This window comes from Bubalus bubalis, chromosome 7, assembly GCF_019923935.1.
Source record: "Bubalus bubalis isolate 160015118507 breed Murrah chromosome 7, NDDB_SH_1, whole genome shotgun sequence".
Lineage (NCBI taxonomy): Eukaryota > Metazoa > Chordata > Mammalia > Artiodactyla > Bovidae > Bubalus > Bubalus bubalis.
This window is the reverse complement of record NC_059163.1, coordinates 55,502,621-55,522,375: the sequence shown is the minus strand read 5'-3', so window position 1 is coordinate 55,522,375 and position 19,755 is coordinate 55,502,621. Positions and strand designations below refer to the sequence as shown.

At 37.6% G+C, this 19,755-nt stretch overlaps 1 long non-coding RNA gene across 1 annotated transcript; it reads right to left on the bottom strand.

Moving 5' to 3' along the window:
• Window positions 1–12,160: 12,160 nt before the first annotated feature.
• Window positions 12,161–17,761, bottom strand: LOC123334557. Its single transcript, XR_006552580.1, has 4 exons — window positions 17,576–17,761; window positions 16,727–17,146; window positions 16,022–16,102; window positions 12,161–12,430 (listed from the first exon to the last, which is right to left on the bottom strand). It is a non-coding gene; the product is annotated as an uncharacterized LOC123334557 (long non-coding RNA).
• Window positions 17,762–19,755: the final 1,994 nt, after the last annotated feature.

Here is a 19,755-nt window from a genome sequence, read left to right as displayed (position 1 = left end):
AATATTTTAGGTAGAGAAATAGCATATTTGGGAACTCAGATCAGAGAAAAATTTTTGTTTGAGGAACTGTAAGACCTCCAATATGGATAGTTATAATCTGGTAATAATGGAGCAGTTTTTGGCTGACTAAGCCTCCTGCTATACACACATTTACTCTGAACAAAATAAGAAAAAAACACTGTTGAAGATATTGGAAAGCAACTAAAACTAGAAAAAAATCAGAAGGATTTCAGTCAGTGGAAGAAAGGAAACAAAATAAACCCTACCTTTATCCAGCTTACCCTCTGAGAACACTTCCCAGTTTGCACAGAATATAGATCATAAAGAAAGTACCAAGTTACTGATTTGAAAAGATAAAACTGGAATTTGAGGCTGCAGAGTACCTGGAATTGAATGGAAAATTTTAAGAAATGAGAGAACCCAAGAGAGGGGAGCATGTAAGTCTGCTCATAAATTCCACTGAAGTCCTTGGCTGAATCCTAACGTCCATACACAGAGGAAGGAAGTGTCCAGGAGGTAAAACAATTGAGCAGAGATTTCAGCAGCTGCCTGTGCTGCAAAGTAAGAATTTCGAGTTGAAGTGGTAAACAATGAATATTTCCTGAACTCTCAGAAGGGCCCTATCTTAAGGCCAAGAAGTAAGGGCTATGTTGTAAAGCTAAGGGAAGAAACAAAACAGACTTGCCCCTGAAAGACCTAAAGCCAAATTTCCATGGTATTGTGATATTTTTCAGTATGTGATTGCCTGCAAGAACAAAACTCAGCACTCAAGGAAGAGAAAGGAGTTTGTTGAATATGAAACTCGACAGCTAGCAGCACACTTAATGGTAGAATATTAAATGCTTTACCCCTAAGGTCAAGAAGAGGGCATGAATGTTCACTTTTAACACTTCTATTCAACATTGTGATGGAGGTGCTAGATAGTGAAATAAGGCAAGAAAAAAGTCATAAAAATTGGAAAAAATAAATCTCATTGTCTGTAAATAATGTGATTGTGATACAGAAAATCAAAAGGATTATATAAACTAGTAAATTCTAGAATTGTTGTTGTTGTTAAGTCGCTTCAGTCGTGTCCGACTCTGTGCGACCCCACAGACGGCAGCCCACCAGGCTCCCCCGTCCCTGGGATTCTCCAGGCAAGAATACTGGAGTGGGCTGCCATTTCCTTCTCCAATGCATGAAAGTGAAAAGCGAAAGTGAAATTGCTCAATCGTGTCTGACTCTTCGTGACCCCATGGACTGCAGCCCACCAGGCTCCTCCATCCATGGGATTTTCCAGGCAAGAGTACTGGAGTGGGGTGCCATCGATAAAGCTTGCAAAATAATTAGATTTGCTCTTTATAAAAAAATTAGAAGTATATACAGCAACAGAGTATAAAACTAAAACAATACAATTTATAATAGTATCAGAAAACATCAAGTACGTGGAATACATTTTACAAAAGATGTTTATATTTAAAATTGTCTATATTTAAAATTATGACATAGATTTTACTGAGAAATTATAGAACCCAAATACATGGAGAAATATACCATGACTTCATGGATCAGAAGTCATCATTTTAAAGATGTCTATAGTTCCAAAATAATCTCAGTTAAAATCCCATAAAATTCTTTGTATAACCCAACCAACAATTCTAAATATATATTATAATGCAAGCATTCTAGAATAGTCAAGAAAGTTTTGAACAGAGAAAAATAAGTATAGACAAATAGATCAATGGGGTAAACTAGAAAATACAGAAATAGGCACACATATTAACATCAAATTGATTTCTATTGATTTTTGCCAGTTCAAGACAATGGGAAATGGAGAATCTTTTAAACAAATAGTGCTGGAACCACTAGATTCCTATATGGAAAAATTGACCTTGAAAACTACTGCTACCACTGCTACTACCTCTAATGCTGCCACACCTAGGGGTTAGAGACCAAGGTCCTGCTTAACATCCCACAAAGCATAGGACCACACCTCCCCTCAAAAAAAGATTGCCTAGTCCAGCCAATAGTGTTTAAATTGAGAAACTATTGACATGTTAAAGCTAAATCAAGAAAATATCTTCACAATCTTGGGGTAGGCAAAGATGCTTTCAACTAGTCACAAGATATCTAACTATAAAAAAATGATAAATTGTACTTAATTAAATTTAAAATCTCTTCATTGAAAGACAATGTTTTGAAAAATGAAGATGGAAGCCACAACCATGAGAAAATAATCACAGCACAAATATCTGCCATCGGACTTATATCTACGTATGAAAGTGAAAGTGTTAGTTGATCGGTTGTGTCTGACTCTTGCGACCCTATGTACTATAACCCACCATGCTCCTCTATCCACGGAATTCTCCAGGCAAGAATCCTGGAGTGGGTTGCCATTTCCTTCTCTAGGGGATCTTCCCCAACCCAGGGGTTGAACCCAGGTCTCCTGCACTGCAGGCAGATTCTTTACCATCTGAGCCACCAAGGGAAGCCCCCATATCATATATATATATACATATATGTATTTCTGAAAAATTGATAATAAAGACAATCTAATAGAGAGATGGATAGTAGACACACCACAAAAAAAGATACGTGGGTGGCCAAAAACAAAGAGGAAATACATATCATTAGTCATTAGGGGAATGCAAATTAAAGCCACAATGGGATACTGCCATATAAAATTTGGAATGGCTAAAATTAAAAAACTGAAAACTTAAAGTTTGGTGTGTATATGGCATAACTTAAATTCTTATACACTGCTAATGATATGTTAAATGGTACAAGCACTTAGGAAAGCCATTTGATTGTTTCTAATAAAGGTGAACACCTGGGTTTCCCAGGTGGCGCTAATGGTAAAGAATCCACCTGCCAATGCAGGAGACATGAGTGTCATCCCTGAGTTGGGAAAATCCCTTGAAGAAGGAAATGGCAACCTACTCCAGTATCCTTGCCTGGGAAATCCATGGACGGAGGAGCCTGGCGGGCTACAGTCCTCAGGGTCACAAAGGTCAGACACGACATAGCGACTAAAAACCAATAAAGGTAAACATACTCTAACTGCATGCTCAGCAATGTTACTCCTAGTTGTTTATGCAACAGAAATAAAAACATACGTCCACATTGTATAAAAGTTTCATGGAGGCTGTGTTCATGAGAGCCAAAAAGCAGAAAGATTTCAAATGCCCACTGAGAGGAGAATTGATAAGCAAATTGTCATGTACTAATACAGGTAGACACTGCCTAGTGAATGGATGAATCTTAAAATCATTTTATGAATAAACTTGTCCAGATACAAATAAATGTACTATGTGATTCCACTTATATGAAGCTAAAGGATAGGAAAAATTAATTTATAGAATGGCTTTATCACAGGTGGGAGGCAACAGGAAATTAAGTGTGACCAGAATTAAGACAGTGGTACAAATTATGGCTACTTGAGAGTAGATTTTCCTCTCTGACGAGAAATAGGAAGAGTTTCTTGCATCAGTGAACAGTTTCATATCACAATTTGAACACAGTTCTGAAGACCTATCCAGAAATTCCTGACTACTCAGGCCTTGACTGAAGTGAGAGTGTTTGTCACTCCATCGTGTCTGACTCTTTGTGACCCCATGGACTATAGCTTGCCAGGCTCCTCTGTCCATAGAATTTTCCAGGCAAGAATACTGCAGTGGGTAGCCATACCCTTCTCCAGGGGATCTTTCTGACCCAGGAATCAAACCCAGGACTTTTCTGTGTTTCTGCAAGTCCAACTGTGGTCGAAATATTCTCTTGTCTGGGGTTTCAATCAGGCTGGAGAAATACGACAGTACAAGGGGTTCTAATTTTCAGGCCCCATCTTGGACTATGAGTTCAGAAAAATAAAAATTCATTGATGTTTAATTGTGTTCATGAGGAATTTGGTTTCTATCTTTATTCTATTTTTCATGCACCAGCATGGAATTAAAATGTTATGTTTTCTGCTAGTTATTTGTGAGGCTCTAAAGAAGAGCACTATGAAAGATTAATGAAATTTAAAAGAAAATCTCAGGCATCTCGTAGAATTGCAGAAGTTAATGAGAGCAACAGGCTCAGAAAATATGCTCATAATAGCCTTATTTAAACATAAATTTGTGTTAACTTTTAGAGAGAATTTGGTTTAGACACTGCACATCTATCTGTCTCAGTTTTATAATGTAAATGTGAGGTAATTAAACCTGATATATTTATTCAGCACTGTTGTCATGTGGGATTAATTAGAATATATGGGAAAGTACTTTAAAAACACTGTACTGTACAGAGGCATAGAATAAAGTCCTAATTACCATGAAAATTATGCACCTTCAGTATATCCTATTACTGACCAGATAAGGAAATGAACTTACATTTATTGGACACTTCTGTCTGCTTGACTTTTTAGAAGGTATCTCATTTATGCTCACAACTGTAACACACTATGACTCAGAATGTTAATTCATTTCTCTAAAGTCTTGAAATTTACCCAAATTTGTCGTACCCTAAGAGTCCATGTGAGCTGCCTTTATTTTTGGGATAAAATGGGAATTCAGTCAAGTGAAGGGCAAAGTTGCCCCAAAATAAACACCTACAAAAATGGCAATGCTGAAATGAAGACAAAGGTCTGTCCTATGCTTCTGTGCTCTTATGATTTCCTCTCTGCAACTATTCATTTATTTCAAAAGCCAGGAAATGCTGGTTGTTGGCAAAGGACACAGAGTAATGCAATCAGGCTGTGAATAAATATTTTAAAAAGATTAAGAAGGGGAAACCAAAAGATGACACATACCTGACAATGTAAATAAATGGTAATTTCTAAAATCTTCTTGTCATCCCAGGATCTTTTTAAAAGATAAATCATTGGTATCAATTACAGTTTTGTCCGGTGTTTCATGCACAGACCTCGGACATAGCAGAGAAGATAGTTTTTAGCTCCTCAAAGCAGAGTGAAAATTTTAGCAAGAAATATCAGAGAAGGCAATGGCACCCCACTCCAGTACTCTTGCCTGGAAAATCCCATGGATGGAGGAGCCTGGTGGGCTGCAGTCCATGGGGTCGTGAAGAGTCAGACACGACTGAGTGACTTCACTTTCACTTTTCACTTTCATGCATTGGAGAAGGAAATGGCAACCCACTCCAGTGTTCTTGCCTGGAGAATCCCAGGGACGGGAGAGCCTGGTGGGCCCCCATCTATGGGGTCGCACAGAGTCGGACACGACTGAAGCAACTTAGCAGCAGCAGCAGCAAAAAATATGATTATAACATTCTTTTATATTTGGGCATTGTTTCACCTGATATTTTGTAGTTTCCTCTCCTATAATAATTTGACAATAATTTTTTGTTTGTACGTGACTTCATGAAGTAATCTCTAAGGTATTAAACTTAGTTTCCATAGAATAAATATATTCCTCTTTGTGTTCAGATTTAACCAGTATATATAATATTCTGTTATAATAAACTATTATACTTAATTAGTCCCTCAGTTATGTCCGACTTTTTGTGACCCTATGGACTGTAGCCCTCCATGGATAGAATTCTCTATCCATGGAATTCTCCAGGCAAGAATATTGGAGTGGGTTTCCATTCCCTTCTCCAGGGGATCTTCCTGACCCAGGGATGGAACCTGGGTCTCCTGCATTGCAGGCAGATTATTTACTGTCTGAGTCATCAGGAAAGCCCTAATGTTATTTACTTATATAATTATACACATACTTATAAACCCAACTGTAAGGCAACAGATTTGGGAAGAAACAAAGGATGCTTAAGAGATAGATTTATTAAATGGCAACCCACTCCAATGTTCTTGCCTGGAGAATCCCAGGGACGGGGGAGCCTGGTGGGCTGCCGTCTATGGGGTCGCACAGAGTCAGACACAACTGAAGTGACTTAGCAGCAGCAGTAGCAGAAATATGCAGGCAGAGAGGAGTGTTTCTCCTGGTTGCAAGCATTCAGCAGGCTGGAAGTATCAGAAGGACTGTATCACAGAGGGCGTAGGGAGCATCTGCCAACCTGGAAAGTCTGCAAAGCAGAAGTTGGCTAAGAAAACTTCAGCTAACAGATGTGATGGTAACAGTAACCAAGGGCATTTAATAACATGCTAAAAGTCATTCATCCTCACCTTCCTCAGTGCCCTTCAGGTTCATCAGCAGCTGGTATTGCTTAGCTACCAGCCTTTCTTAAGTGCATGCAGCCTGTGTTTGACTGAAGACTCAATTACTTTGGAAGATACCTGGTTCTTGGCAAAGGTGAAACACTTGCACATCCGCTTCACTTAAGGGATAGCTTCTCTCTTTGTCTGGCTTATTTCACTTAGCACAATGTCTACTGCATGGTCTCATTTATATGTGGAATCTAAAAAGTTGAATATACAGTAGCAGAGTGTAAAAGATTGGTTACTAAGGAAGGGGAGGTGGGGCAAATGGAGAGATGTTAGTCAATGGGTACAAAGTGGTAGTTCTATTGGATCAGCAAGTTTTATAAATCTAGTGTATAGCATGATGACCATAGTTAGTAATCCTGTATTGAATACTGGAGATTTGCTAGTTGAGCAGATTTCTGGTGCTCTCACCACACAAACATGAGTGCAGGTATACACATATACACACACACACACAAAAGGTAATGGTTAAGTGATATATTAAGTTGACTGTAGTACTCATTTCAGTATATGCATGCATGCTAAACCGCTTCAGTCGTGTCTGACTCTTTGCGACCCCATGCACTGTAGCCCACAAGGTTCCTGGGTCCAAGGGATTCTCTGGTTGCCATGCCCTCCTCTGGGGGATCTTCATGACCCAGAGATCGAACCAGCGTCTAAGTCTCCTGCATTGGCAAGCAGGTTCTTTACCACTAGCCACTTGTGTGGCCCCATTTCACTGTGCATATGCATGTAAATCATCATGTTGTACATCTCAAATATATACAATTTATATTAAAGTAAAACATTAAATTTAAAAAAATTAAAAAAATAGTCTCAGTGAACATACTGAAGCTTTCTTGCTTTATTGGAAGCTATTTCATGAATTCTTATCAGTAAGCACTCCTCTTCAGAGAACCACTGGAAATTCTTTGATGGGAGAAAACTTTTTTTTTCAACTGTTGAGGAGTATCCATGTTTCAAAGTATAATTGTGCTAAGAAAAGAAAGAATGAAAACTTTTCATTCTGGCCCTATTCTGAACTTTTTGAACTTTTCCATTAAAAATAGTACAGAGCACACTGGAAAACTCAAAACCCATGATTCAGTAGCAAGATGACTTTAAAGGAAATACAGCTTTTAGAGAAGAATATAAGATATCCTGAAATCTTTGCTTATGTGTAGCAAAACCGAAACCTAGTCTTAATACTAATCAATATCTAGAAAAATCCATATTGATTCTTGACACAGCACAGGCCTCATTTAGCATTCTGTGCTCTTAAGTATTTACTTTTTCCTTTCTCTGTTCTGTGATCTTAAACCTTTTCTTTCCATCCACTTGTTAGAAGAATATTAATATCAATGTTATCTGAGCATCTAAAAGATAAGATCCGCTAAAAAAAAAATACAAAAAGACAGTTCAGCTAGAAAGCAAAATATTTATATCATCTAGAAAATGGTGCTAGATATAGTGACTATTTTATACAATAAAAGAAAAATATTACGATTAATGGAAAATAGAGATCTTTTAAACTTTTTAAAAATAATTTGCTGATTGCTTTGGTCCCTGTTTTGAGTATGGTATATTTTTGTGTGTTGCTTTGCATTTCGTGGACGAAGATGTGAAGCCTGAAAAGCCCTAAGGAGAAGCACAGGTGCCAAATCTAAGGTGCTGTTTCCTGGGAGACCAGATGCCACTCATGGCTGTGAAGTGTACATATTTGCTTTGGCCTTTAGAAGTCTGTTTTGAGTGGTTTCCTGTCTCTTGTAGATTTTGCCTGGAAACAAGAATTGTCAATATATTTTCTGTCACATTTTTGCTTTCTGGCTAGGAAATATTGTAGCATGTATTCACAGGAAAGAGAAATCTCTCTGTATTTCAGAACATTCTTCCCTAAGGTAAGGTTGTCTGTATTCTGTATTTTTTTCAGAGTTGGTATGGATGCTTTGCTGTTATAAATATGTGAATAATTATAGCAGTGTGTTATCCCCACCAAATGTGTCCTCTTCCCATTTTCTTCTCCTTTTATGTTTGCAGAAATGGAAATTGGGGAAGATCTTTGAGGCTTCTTATAAACTAGAAGTCTCTGAATAAAATATTTAAATTTATTAACAATGTTATTGTGATAAATAATTGTCGAAAACCCTCTGAGTTTCTGGAATCAAAACTAAACGTGAGACTCTCAGTTAAGAAATGTTCCAGGCATTGTGAGGGCTACAAAATGAATATAATGTGACTTTGTCCCTAGCATGATGTGGTGGATAAGACAGGTTACAGTTAAATAGAACACACTGTTCAATGCAGGTTGTTGGTTCTCAGATGTCTGGTAAAGACACTAAATAGTATGAGATGCTCCAAAGGACAGAATATCTGAACATGGGAGTGTTCTTGGGGGGTTTAGCTTAAAGCAGTGCCTTTAATAATATCTAGAATTTCTACATGTAAAGATGGCTGGAAAATCATGCCCAGCTCTGAACTCAGGCAGGTGGAAAACGAGGTACTTAGCAGCAGTGCTGGGCAGTTGGCAAACATCCATCACAGGTTCTGTGTGATCCTAAAGAAGACGACGATCCCAGTATGTCACTGTGGTTAGGAGCACAGGCTCTGGATTCAGACAACTTGGTTTTGAATCCCAGTTCTACCATTTACCAACTGTGTGACTTAAGGCAAGTTTCTTATACTTTCTGTGCCTAAATTTTCTTATTTATGAAATGGGAATAACACTAATACCTAACTCATAGAGTTATTAAGAGTATTAAATTAACACACATAAAGTACTTGTGTACTTTTTAGTACCTGCCACACAGGATTAGAGATTGGGAATACTGTAAAATCTTTGAAAGCACAGGGCTTTGTATTCATCCTGTAAGCAAGGGATGCCTTTTCAGTCAAGTTATCTATTCCAAGAAAGATTGGTTTGGTAAAAGACAATATTTGGATGTTAAAAGAAGTAAGGAAATTGGGAAGTAAAAACTTAAGTGTTTAGAGTCTAATATACACTCTTCTCCAATGACAGTGTACGGGACTGCTGCTGCTAAGTCGCTCAGTTGTGTCCGACTCTTTGCGACCCCATGGACTGCAGCCCGCCAGTCTCCTCCATCCGTGGGATTTTCCAGGCAAGAGTACTGGAGTGGGGTGCCATCGCCTTCTCCGGTATGGATGGGACTGGTTTTTGCATAATCAGAATGTATTAATCTGGGAACCAACAGGGATGAATCCTCTCAATATTACTGCTATATTTTGGCTCCAAATATTTTTGTTTCTTGTCCCCATGATGTCAGGCTATCGATATCTTAGTATTCAAAGGAGTGCTTTCATTGGAAGCCAAAACAACAGTTTGTGGAAATGAAAGCCGAGACATTGATAAGGTCATTTTTGGCTTTGGATGACGTCAGATCTACAGAAAAAAGGTTACTCTTTGATTGATTGGTCTTGTTCGTTAATGGAAAGCAGTACTGGTGTTATCCAATATGTGTAGGCAGGAGGCTGTCTGGAACCGGGCAGTTTCTCAGACACCTCCTCCTGCTGTCAGTCAGTGATAAAGGTTAATGGAGGATGATAGTCTCACAATAAAAGCAGAGCGATCCTAAGGTAAGATAACCTGGAAATACAGGTTTGGATCACTCTACTAGGAAAAGAACCCAGCCCACTAGGTGCTGACTGAGGGAGACTTAACACGAAATAAAAGGAGGAAGAAATCTGTCAATATAAACCATGTTTTATGACCAGTTGTAGAAATGAGAGTAGTGATCCACACATTATCACTTTCCCATTATCGCTACAAGTATCAGCTAACCTCTGTATTCTCTCCACCTCTTTACCTTTCCCTACTATTTTCCAGAGTATGGAGTTAGTAACTACCTTTATAACTGAGTCCATATTTAAATTTAGCTTCATATGAAAACCATGTCAGATTTTGTCTCTATCTTTTTGGGTCAGCTTCATTCCTTCTCCAGTTCAGTCATATATCTAGGGGTAACCTGGGTTAGAATAAAACATTTATAGGTTCTTGGTGGAAATATTTTCCAGCATATCCTGTAGCTGATGAGAAATTTTTGTTCTAACATTAAGCCAGTTTATCACTGTGCTTTGGAGAAAAGCGCCTGGGAATGAGACTGTGAATTTAAAAATAGTATAGATTTGACTCCTCTACTGTGGCCTGGGTGGAAATCTGGATTAGTAAGTGTATCCCAGTGAGAAGTGACAAGTACCAGTCGTCAAAATGTGTAGGATGTATCTTCCTTCACCAGTGACCTGTGATTATGAAGATGATGGCATTAGTAGAATAATCAAATAAGCAAAATGGATTAAAGATTTAAATGGTCAGCTAATACTCAGGGAAGCAGGATCTCCCCATCCAGAATTTTGGAAAATCTGAGGTTACGTGAGAGATATTTGCTCCTTACTAACTCCCTGATAGTTAGGAAGAGGTTGACCTACGTAATTGGAAAAAAATCAAAGTAATGTTACAGTAGGTTTATGCCAGCATATTTTTCTTTTCAAATATCTTAGTAGTAGGAGTGATTTTTGATATATATAAAAACTTACTTCTGAATATTACATTTCTACATGGTTATTGTAGCTTTTGTAAAACAATGGACAATAGGAAAAAGAAATTACCATAAATACACACTTTGATGTTTCCTTCCAAACTTTTCACCTATATCTACATGAACTGTGCAAATTTCGATCATCCTCATTTCCCAGCACTAATGAAGTATAAGGAGCTAGAGATCAAATTGCCAACATCCGCTGAATCATCAAAAAAGCAAGAGAGTTCTAGAAAACACCTATTTCTGCTTCATTGACTATGCCAAAGCCTTTGACTGTGTGGATCACAATAAACTGTGGACAATTCTGAACAAGATGGGAATACCAGAACACCTAATCTGCCTTCTGAGAAATCTGTATGCAGGTCAGGAAGCAACAGAAATGGAGATGGAACCACAGACTGGTTCCAAATAGGAAAAGAAGTACGTCAAGGCTGTATACTGTCACCCTGCTTATTTAACTTATATGCAGAGTACATCATGAGAAACACTGGGCTGGAGGTAGCACAAGCTGGAATCAAGATTGCCAGGAAAAATATCAATAACCTCAGATATGCAGATGACACCACCCTTATGGCAGAAAGGGAAGAAGAACTAAAGAGACTCTAGATGAAAGTGAAAGAGGAGAGTGAAAAAGTTGGCTTAAAGCTCAAAATTCAGAAAACTAAGATCATGGCATCTGGTCCCATCAGTTCATGGGAAATAGATGGGGAAACAGTGGAAACAGTGTCAGATTTTATTTTTTTGGGCTCCAAAATCACTGCAGATGGTGACTGCAGCCATGAAATTAAAAGACACTTACTCCTTGGAAGGAAAATTATGACCAACCTCAGTTCAGTTCAGTTCAGTTCATTTCAGTTGCTCAGTCGTACCAGCCTAGACAGCATATTAAAAAGCAGAGACATTACTTTGCCAACAAAGGTCTGTCTAGTCAAAGCTATGGTTTTTCCAGTAGTCGTGTATGGATGTGAGAGTTGGACTATTAAGAAAGCTGAGCACTGAAGAATTGATGCTTTTGAACTGTGATGTTGGGGAAGACTCTTGAGAGTCCCTTGGACTGCAAGGAGATCCAACCAGTCCATCCTGAAGGAAATCAGCCCTGAATATTCATGGAAGGACTGATGTTGAAGCTGAAACTCCAATATTTTGGCCACCTGATGCGAAGAGCTGACTCATTTGAAAAGACCCTGATGCTGGGAAATATTGAAGGTGGGAGAAGAAGGGGATGACAGAGGATGAGACGGTTGGATGACATCACTGACTCAATGGACATGAGTTTGAGTAAATTCTGGGAATTGATGATGTACAGGGAGGCCTGGTGTGCTGCAGTCCATGGGGTTGCAAAGAGTTGGGCACGACTGAGCGACTGAACTGAACTGAATGAAGTATAACTGACCAATAAAAAACCGTGCATGATTACACTGTACCTTGTGATATTTTGAAATATGTATGCATTTTGAAATTATTACTACAGTCAAATTAATTAACTGTTTTTAATCACCTTGCAGTTATCTTTTTGTGTGTGTACAGTAAAAGCATTTAAGATTCAGCCTCTTAGCAACATTCAAATATATAATATAATATCTTTGTGACCCCATGGACTGTAGCCCACCAGTCTCCTTGTCCATGGGAGTTTTCAGGCAAGCGTCCTGGAGTGGGTTGTCATTTCTCTTCTCCAAGGGATCTTCCTGACCCAGGGACCAAATCCACATCTCCTGTTTCTCCTGTGTTTCAGGTGGACTCTTTATCTGATGAGCCATTGGGAAGCCTATTGAAACAAATGATAAAAAGATTTAAGATCCAGTGTTTTAGCAAACTTCAAATACATATAGTGTTGTTGTCTATAGTGACTATCATTAGATCTTCAGAAATTTTTCATTCTACATAACTGAAACTTTGTGTCCTCTGACCAACATCTCCTGGCCCTCAGCTCCTGGTCACCACCATTTTACTCTCTGCTTTTGTATATACATCATGAATATAATTATAAATGTAAACTCTCTAGATTCTAAATATAAATGAGTCATGCAGTATTTGTCTTTCTGTGCCTGACATTTTGCTGAGCAGAATAGTCTCTGAGTCCACCCATGTTGTCACAAATGACAAGAATTCTTTTTTTCTAAGGTTAAATAATAATATTTCATGGTATATAAGTACCACATTTTCTCTTTTCATTCATCCATCAATGGATGCTTAGATTGTTTCCATATATTGGCTACTACAAATAATGCAGCAATGAACAAAAGACCCTGGTATCTCTTTGAGACATTGACTTCATTTCCTTTGGATATGTACCCAGAAGTAGTATTGCTAAATTATATGGTAGTTCTATTTGTATTTTAGGAATGTTAGCACAGTTTTCAATAGCAACCACACCAGTTTATGTTCCAACTAATAATACACAAGCATTCCCTTTTCTCCACACCTTTGTAAAACTTATCTCTGGTCTTTTTGATAAAAACCATTCTGGCAGATATGAGATGACAACATCTCATCTTTATTTTTACGTTCTTAATGATTTGTGATGTTGAGCACCTTTTTCTGTGCCTGATGGCCGTTTTATTTCTTCTTTGAATGAACATTTATTCCATCTTTTCCTCATTTTTAAATCAGGTTATTTGTTTTCTTGCTATTGGCTTAAGTTCCTTATGTATTTTGGATATTAAGTCCTTATCGCATGTGTGGTTTGCAAATCTTTTCTCATATTATGTAGGTTGTCCTTTCACTCTGTTGATTATTTCGTCACTGTGCAGAAGCTTTTTGGTTTGATGCTGTCCTATTTGTCTACTTTTGCTCTTGTTGTCTGTACTTTTGGGGTCAGATGTTTAAAATAATTGCCAACCAATGTCAAGAAGCATTTTCTCTAATCCTTATAATAGTTTTACATTTTCAGGTTTTATATTTCAAACTTTAATTCATTTTGAGTTGATTTTGTATAGGAGTGAGATAAGGGTCTAGTTTTATTCTTCCTCATGTGTATATCCAATTTTCTCAGCACTCTTTATTAAAGAGACCTTCTCCTCCCCGTTGTGTGTTCTTGGCATCTTTGTTGAAGATCAATTGACCAAAACATGTGGATTTATTTCTGGGCTTTCTATTGTGTTCCATTGGGGTGTGTGTGTGTGTGTGTGTGTGTTTTAATGCCTGTGTCATGCTATTTTGATTACTATAGTTTTGTAATATACTTTGAAATCAGGTAGTATAATGTCTCCTGCTTTTTGCTTCTTTCTTAAGATTTCTTTGACTATTCAGAGTTTTTTGGTTCCAAATGAATTTTAGAATCGATGTATATTTATATATTTTCTATTTCAGCAAAACAATGCTATTGGAATTTTTATGAGAATTGCACTGTCTGGTCAATGGGTAGGTGGGTCTGGTGTCTGGGTTCATAGGGGTGGGCCTACAGACTGTCTTTGTAGGGGCAGCTCTGAAGCTTGGGTCCCCTGGGCCCAACCTGGTGCTGGAACAAGTCCGGTGCCTGAGTCCACAGGGATGAGCATGGTCCTGAGTCTGAGGCTGGCCTCGCACTGAATACCTGGTTGTATTTATTAAAGAAAAGTAACATAGGATTTAGATATGGCTTGGTGGAATGTACTAGTATTGACGTTTCATCTGACAACTTTAAAAGAGGTTTTAAATTGAATTATTCAGTGATGTTATGGGCTAAAATAACAATCCAGTGAACAAATATGAACAAAAATTCATGGCAAGTATAAATATGACTTTCCCCCAGATAATTTCCCTGACTGCATTTGCACGGTATTGCTCAAAAAATTCTATCAATTCGTCCTTGCCCAGGCAGTCTTAACACAAAGATTACTAGTATTTCTAGATTTTTTTTTTTTTTTTTTGCATATGGGTGGCACTATAGATTATGAGCTCAAGTATAGAGTAGAAGATTTGACATTCTGAGATCTGAACAAACTCATGTGATTCAATGTTTTGGACAAGGAACTTGACTGTAAATTTTTAGTAAAATGTCTCCTGAGATCTGATGTAGACAGGAGCTCTCTTTTGAAATTTTTGTTGCCTCTTATATACAGCTTGTGGGGGAAGATGCTCTAACTCTTCCCTAAAAGAAATTTTATTCAACTTTCTCTGAGCAGATGACAGCCTCCTGCCATCATCCTCCATTGCTCTTTTTTTCTGCCTTTTCCTCTTCTTTGAAGATTAGTTCAGCATGTGGGAATAGAAATTTCTTATTTTCTTTCATGTTTTCTTTCTCCTCATATTGCTATCTTAAGAAAAGCCAAGTGATAAACTAGAATTTTTTCTAAAAATATGATGCTTCACAATATTCAGAAAATATACAAAACATTTCCCTGGTAGTTTGAAATATAGTCTCTAAAAAGTCAAAATTTGCATTTTGACTAGGTGAACATGCTTTGGAATTTGAGGTATATCTGCCTAAGATATAGGAAAAATTGGTTAAAAATAGAAACATGTAATTAGGTTCATACATTTTTTTCTCTACATAGTAAACAGTAAAGTTAATCAACACATGAAAATTAAATGTAATTGAAATAAAATTATCAATTTTTGTTTTTCAGTGTTACAGACATCTTCAAATTCTTGCCAATATTGCAGATCTGGATTAAAGGTAGTGACATTTTTCATGGTCTGAAAGGTTGTGCATGGTGGTGAAATATGCATTACTACTTTTCACTTCTTGACATACCACATCCTGGAATCCTGTTTTTGTTTTAGTAGACATTGTTCTATAGTAAGAAAATGAGTTAAGGAAATTACTGCCATTTGAAAAACAAATTTTTTGCTTGAAACTCTAACTAGGGATATAACAATATAGCACAGCCCACTGCTGGGTGTCAGATTCTGCTGAAAGACTTTCAGAAAACCTTTGATAATTGTGAATCTATCCTCACCAACATCTTTTAATTAAATATAAGCTTCATCTCATAACTTTCATAAATTCTAGCCCAGAGAATAATCAGCTAACTGTGGACATGTTTATTTTAATGTGTGAAATTCATAGTAGAACTCAGTGCCTTTGGTTTCAAAGAGAAAAGAGAGCTTCAGCAACTGGGTTTCACAGACCATGGAAACTCGAGCTGGATGGGCCGCTGGTGAATGAAAGACTTCCTGCCTTTGGGCTGCTTGTTTGGAGCACTTTCCTAGTTGTGCACATGTTTTCCCAAACCATTCATCTTGTATTGAATTTCCTACAAACATACTGATACTTCTGTCCCGTTGCACGGCCCACCTAATGCTTTATTCATTGGATTTGATTTATTTACACTGTGCTTATTCCTCCCAGTGCTCTGATGTGAACTTAATACAAATTCAATATCCAAGGCAAATCCAGCAGTCAAAACTAGTTTTAATAAAAACAAATACTTACCAGGAAAGTATGGGAAGATGAGTCATGTGTTACATGCTAAGGACCTTATCAGTAGGCAGCAATAAGGGTTCCAAAGGAGTTCTGAATGTATTTAAAAAAAAAAAAAAGATACTTTACCCCTGAAAACTTAGGGGACACACTTGGATTGACAGTCACATCCAAAGTAGTACATTAAAGGGAAAGGCAGAAGTTTTAAAGGCAATTTTTTGATGATGACTGAACTGTCAGTCTTTAAGACTAACTTATGACTGTTGCCAAGTTTCATTCCCACTGGCTTTCAGATATATTCAGGGCAAATGACATTTTTGAAAGTAATGACATTATATTATTCTAAAAAGTAATATAAGCAATGTTTTGTGGGACTTCTGAATTTGAAAATTTTGTTCACTATGAGTGAAAGTGATTAGATTCTACATCATATAAGCAGAAGTATTATTTAAGATGAACATGATGCAACTGAGGATCTTGAATTTAGTTTTAGAGTGGCTAGACCATGGACTCAGGAGGATAGTACATATTAGAGCTTATGAAAAATAAAGCTGATAGCAGATTACAATTATCTTTTTATAAGATGTGGTGCAATGGAGAACACAGATATTTTGTGTATTCTAGGTATAAAATATTTAATATATAAATTAAAGCAGTACACAATTATTGAAAGAGTTGGGGTCAAGGGAGCCACAATTTAAGACCTCAGCCTGAAACCTCAAGTAGATGGTTAAGTTCTCATCTGAAAGCTTCTGGAATTCTTGAGCATCTCCAGGAAGGTCCCAACAACCTGCTCAGGTTTCAGTGGTGAGGCTGGTGGTTCTTGGGTTCCCTAGGAAGACTGTGGGTCTCATGTTTGTCCACACATCTGAAAGAAACTGCCTCTGGAAAAATAATCACTTCATACAAATCTCATGAAAATGCTTCTCATTGGCAAGTCCTAACTCAGAACCGGGCCAAGGAGAGGATGGTGGGAATTATAGAATATAGTCCTTACCTTTACAGTGCTTACCTATAGTCCTAGAAATGACTTTGGAAGGGAAAAATAGGTCATGATAAATTGACAGTGGACTCTCCACCTCGTTGTTAATGGTAACTTCAGGGAAATATGGGAAATTATGTTTCAGATATAAAAACCTGAAATATATTGACAAAGTAGATATTGGAGAAAGAAAATTGAACATTCAATGTACAAAGTATCTTCTATTTGTATAGGCAAAATATAGAATTCCTTCTCAGTTTACAGTAAATTACTTTAAAATTTACTTTACTTTAGTAAAGTACTTTAGAATGCTAGTTAAAGAACATGACCTAAAAGGATAATTTGCTTTACAGTGGTTTAGCTACAGGTTTCTATGGTGCATATATAGTAAGTATCTGCCCAGCTCATGAACCAATAATCTCTCCTTTGCTAAGGAAACCTATGAAAACCCGAGTCCCCAAAGCCACATAATGAAATCCTTGTTGATAGGTTGCTTGGATCATGGGAAGGCATTTGGGTCAACAAGTTTGTAAGATTCTTCCTCCAGGCAATTTTAGGTGAGTGTGGGCTTCTCTTGAACATACCAGAGCTAACCTTGGGAACTCTGGACTAGCCAAAGTCTACATGCCGTGTAGACTGGGAAGCTGATCTGTTGTTGTTCAGTCGCTAAGTCATGTTTGACTCTTAACGACCCCGTGGACTGCAACACGCCAGGTTTTCCAGACTTTCACTGTCTTCCGGAGTTTGCTCAGATTCATGTCCATTGAGTCGGTGATGCCATCCAACCATCTCATCCTCTGTCGTGCCCTTCTCCTCCTGCCTTCAATCTTTCCCAGCAGCAGGGTCTTTTCCAATGAGTCAGCTCTTTGCATCAAGTGGCCAAAGTATCAGAGTTTTAGCTTCAGCAGTAGTCCTTCCAGTGAATATTCAAGGTTCTATGGAGACAGACAAATAAAAAGCAAGTCCAGAGAGGAGCAAGTTAGGAGTGCAGCGAGAGCTCTGCTGCTGCTTAGTCCCTCAGTCACGGGACTGTGCGAACCTATGGACTCCAGGTTTCCAATTCCTTGTTGCAGTCTCTTTGGAGACCTGGAGTCACTACCCTTGGATTCTGCAAAATATCCATGTCTATCTAGCAAATTCTACCTCCTCCATCAGTCTAAGCTATATTTTTATTTTTCTTCATGTGTCTCAAGTTGCCTTCTGTTAATTGAAATCATAAACCACTAACCAAGGACGTTCATTACATTTAAACTACTATTCAATTCAGGAATATGCCAATTTAATTCAAGAGAGTCTTTAAAGAACAAAATAATGTCATTATTGCCTTCATATTCCCTTTTTGATTCATTAAGTCGTTTCCACATTCTTATTTTTCATGCTGTCCTATGAGTCTGGAACTTTTACCTGACTACTCCTCTCCTTTCTCCCATCTTTCTAACCTATAAGAAGATGAAAAGAGAAATAAAATTTGAAACTCAAACCACGTGGTTATAGATTTGCTATAAGTGCCAGTAAATGAGAGACAATTAAATTTAATTACAAAAAATGAGGCTTCTAGAGGCTTTAAGGTAGATGTTCCTAAGCCTGTGGGACAAATAAAGTACAGCTTTATCGCTTAGCAATATAATCAAAGCTACACTCCAGAGAGAATGCACTGAATTTCACATCAAATGACAGATTGCCAACTTCTCTTCAGCAAGATAATTGGCCACACTGGTAAGAATATTATTGCTAATATAAAATATTGTAATACGAAACCTGAACCAGGAATGGCAGATTTAGAAATGAGCTAAAAACCTGACAGAGAAATTTTCATTGTAATTGACTGTCATATAAGGCAAAAGAGAAATAAGTGAAAGACAGAGAGAGAGAGGGGAGCATTTCTTTTTGGCATAAGCCTTTACTGAAAAAAAATTAAGAAATGTATATTATTGCCAATATCTACTTCATCATTTTTATAAAAAAAAAGACAATTACTTCATGTATTATTTCTAAACATTGCTTTTGTATTATTGCATTAAAGCTAATTTTATTCACTTAGGCCAAGACACAATATGTGACCACAGAAACATTCAACAGGAAACATTTATGTCCTAAATAATTCAGGCAGCAGAAGAATTTAGATTACTTTAGTTTCTTTTAAATAATTTAGGGGTAGCTCTTAAAGACACTGAATAATCCACCCATGAACTGAGGAGCAAAATATGGTGCATAATTTTTAATATTTAAATCATAGATGTCTTTTCTCTTTTATTCCAGTATAATCAGTCTGAAAAGAATTCTTTTAAAAGGAATGGGTTATGAGTAGACTTTCAAGATATCAGCTCTTAACAGCTTATTGACACTTTGGAATGTTTTACAAGGAGCTAGAAGAAGGCAATGGCACCCCACTCCAGTACTCTTGCCTGGAAAATCCCATGGATAGAGGAGCCTGGTAGGCTGCAGTCCATGGGGTCGCTAGAGTCGGACACGACTGAACGACTTCACTTTCATTTTTCACTTTCATGCATTGGAGAAGGAAATGGCAACCCACTCCAGTGTTCTTGCCTGGAGAATCCCAGGGACGAGGAGCCTGGTGGGCTGCCGTCTATGGGGTCGCACAGAGTCGGACACGACTGAAGCAACTTAGCAGCAGCAGTAGCAGATCATAGCCTAATCTAAGGCCCAGCTAGTATAAAGCCTTGCAATGCTTCTCTTGTATGATGCACTTAACACAAATCATTTTCCCTTTTCTCTGTATTTCACATTATATGTTCCTATATCT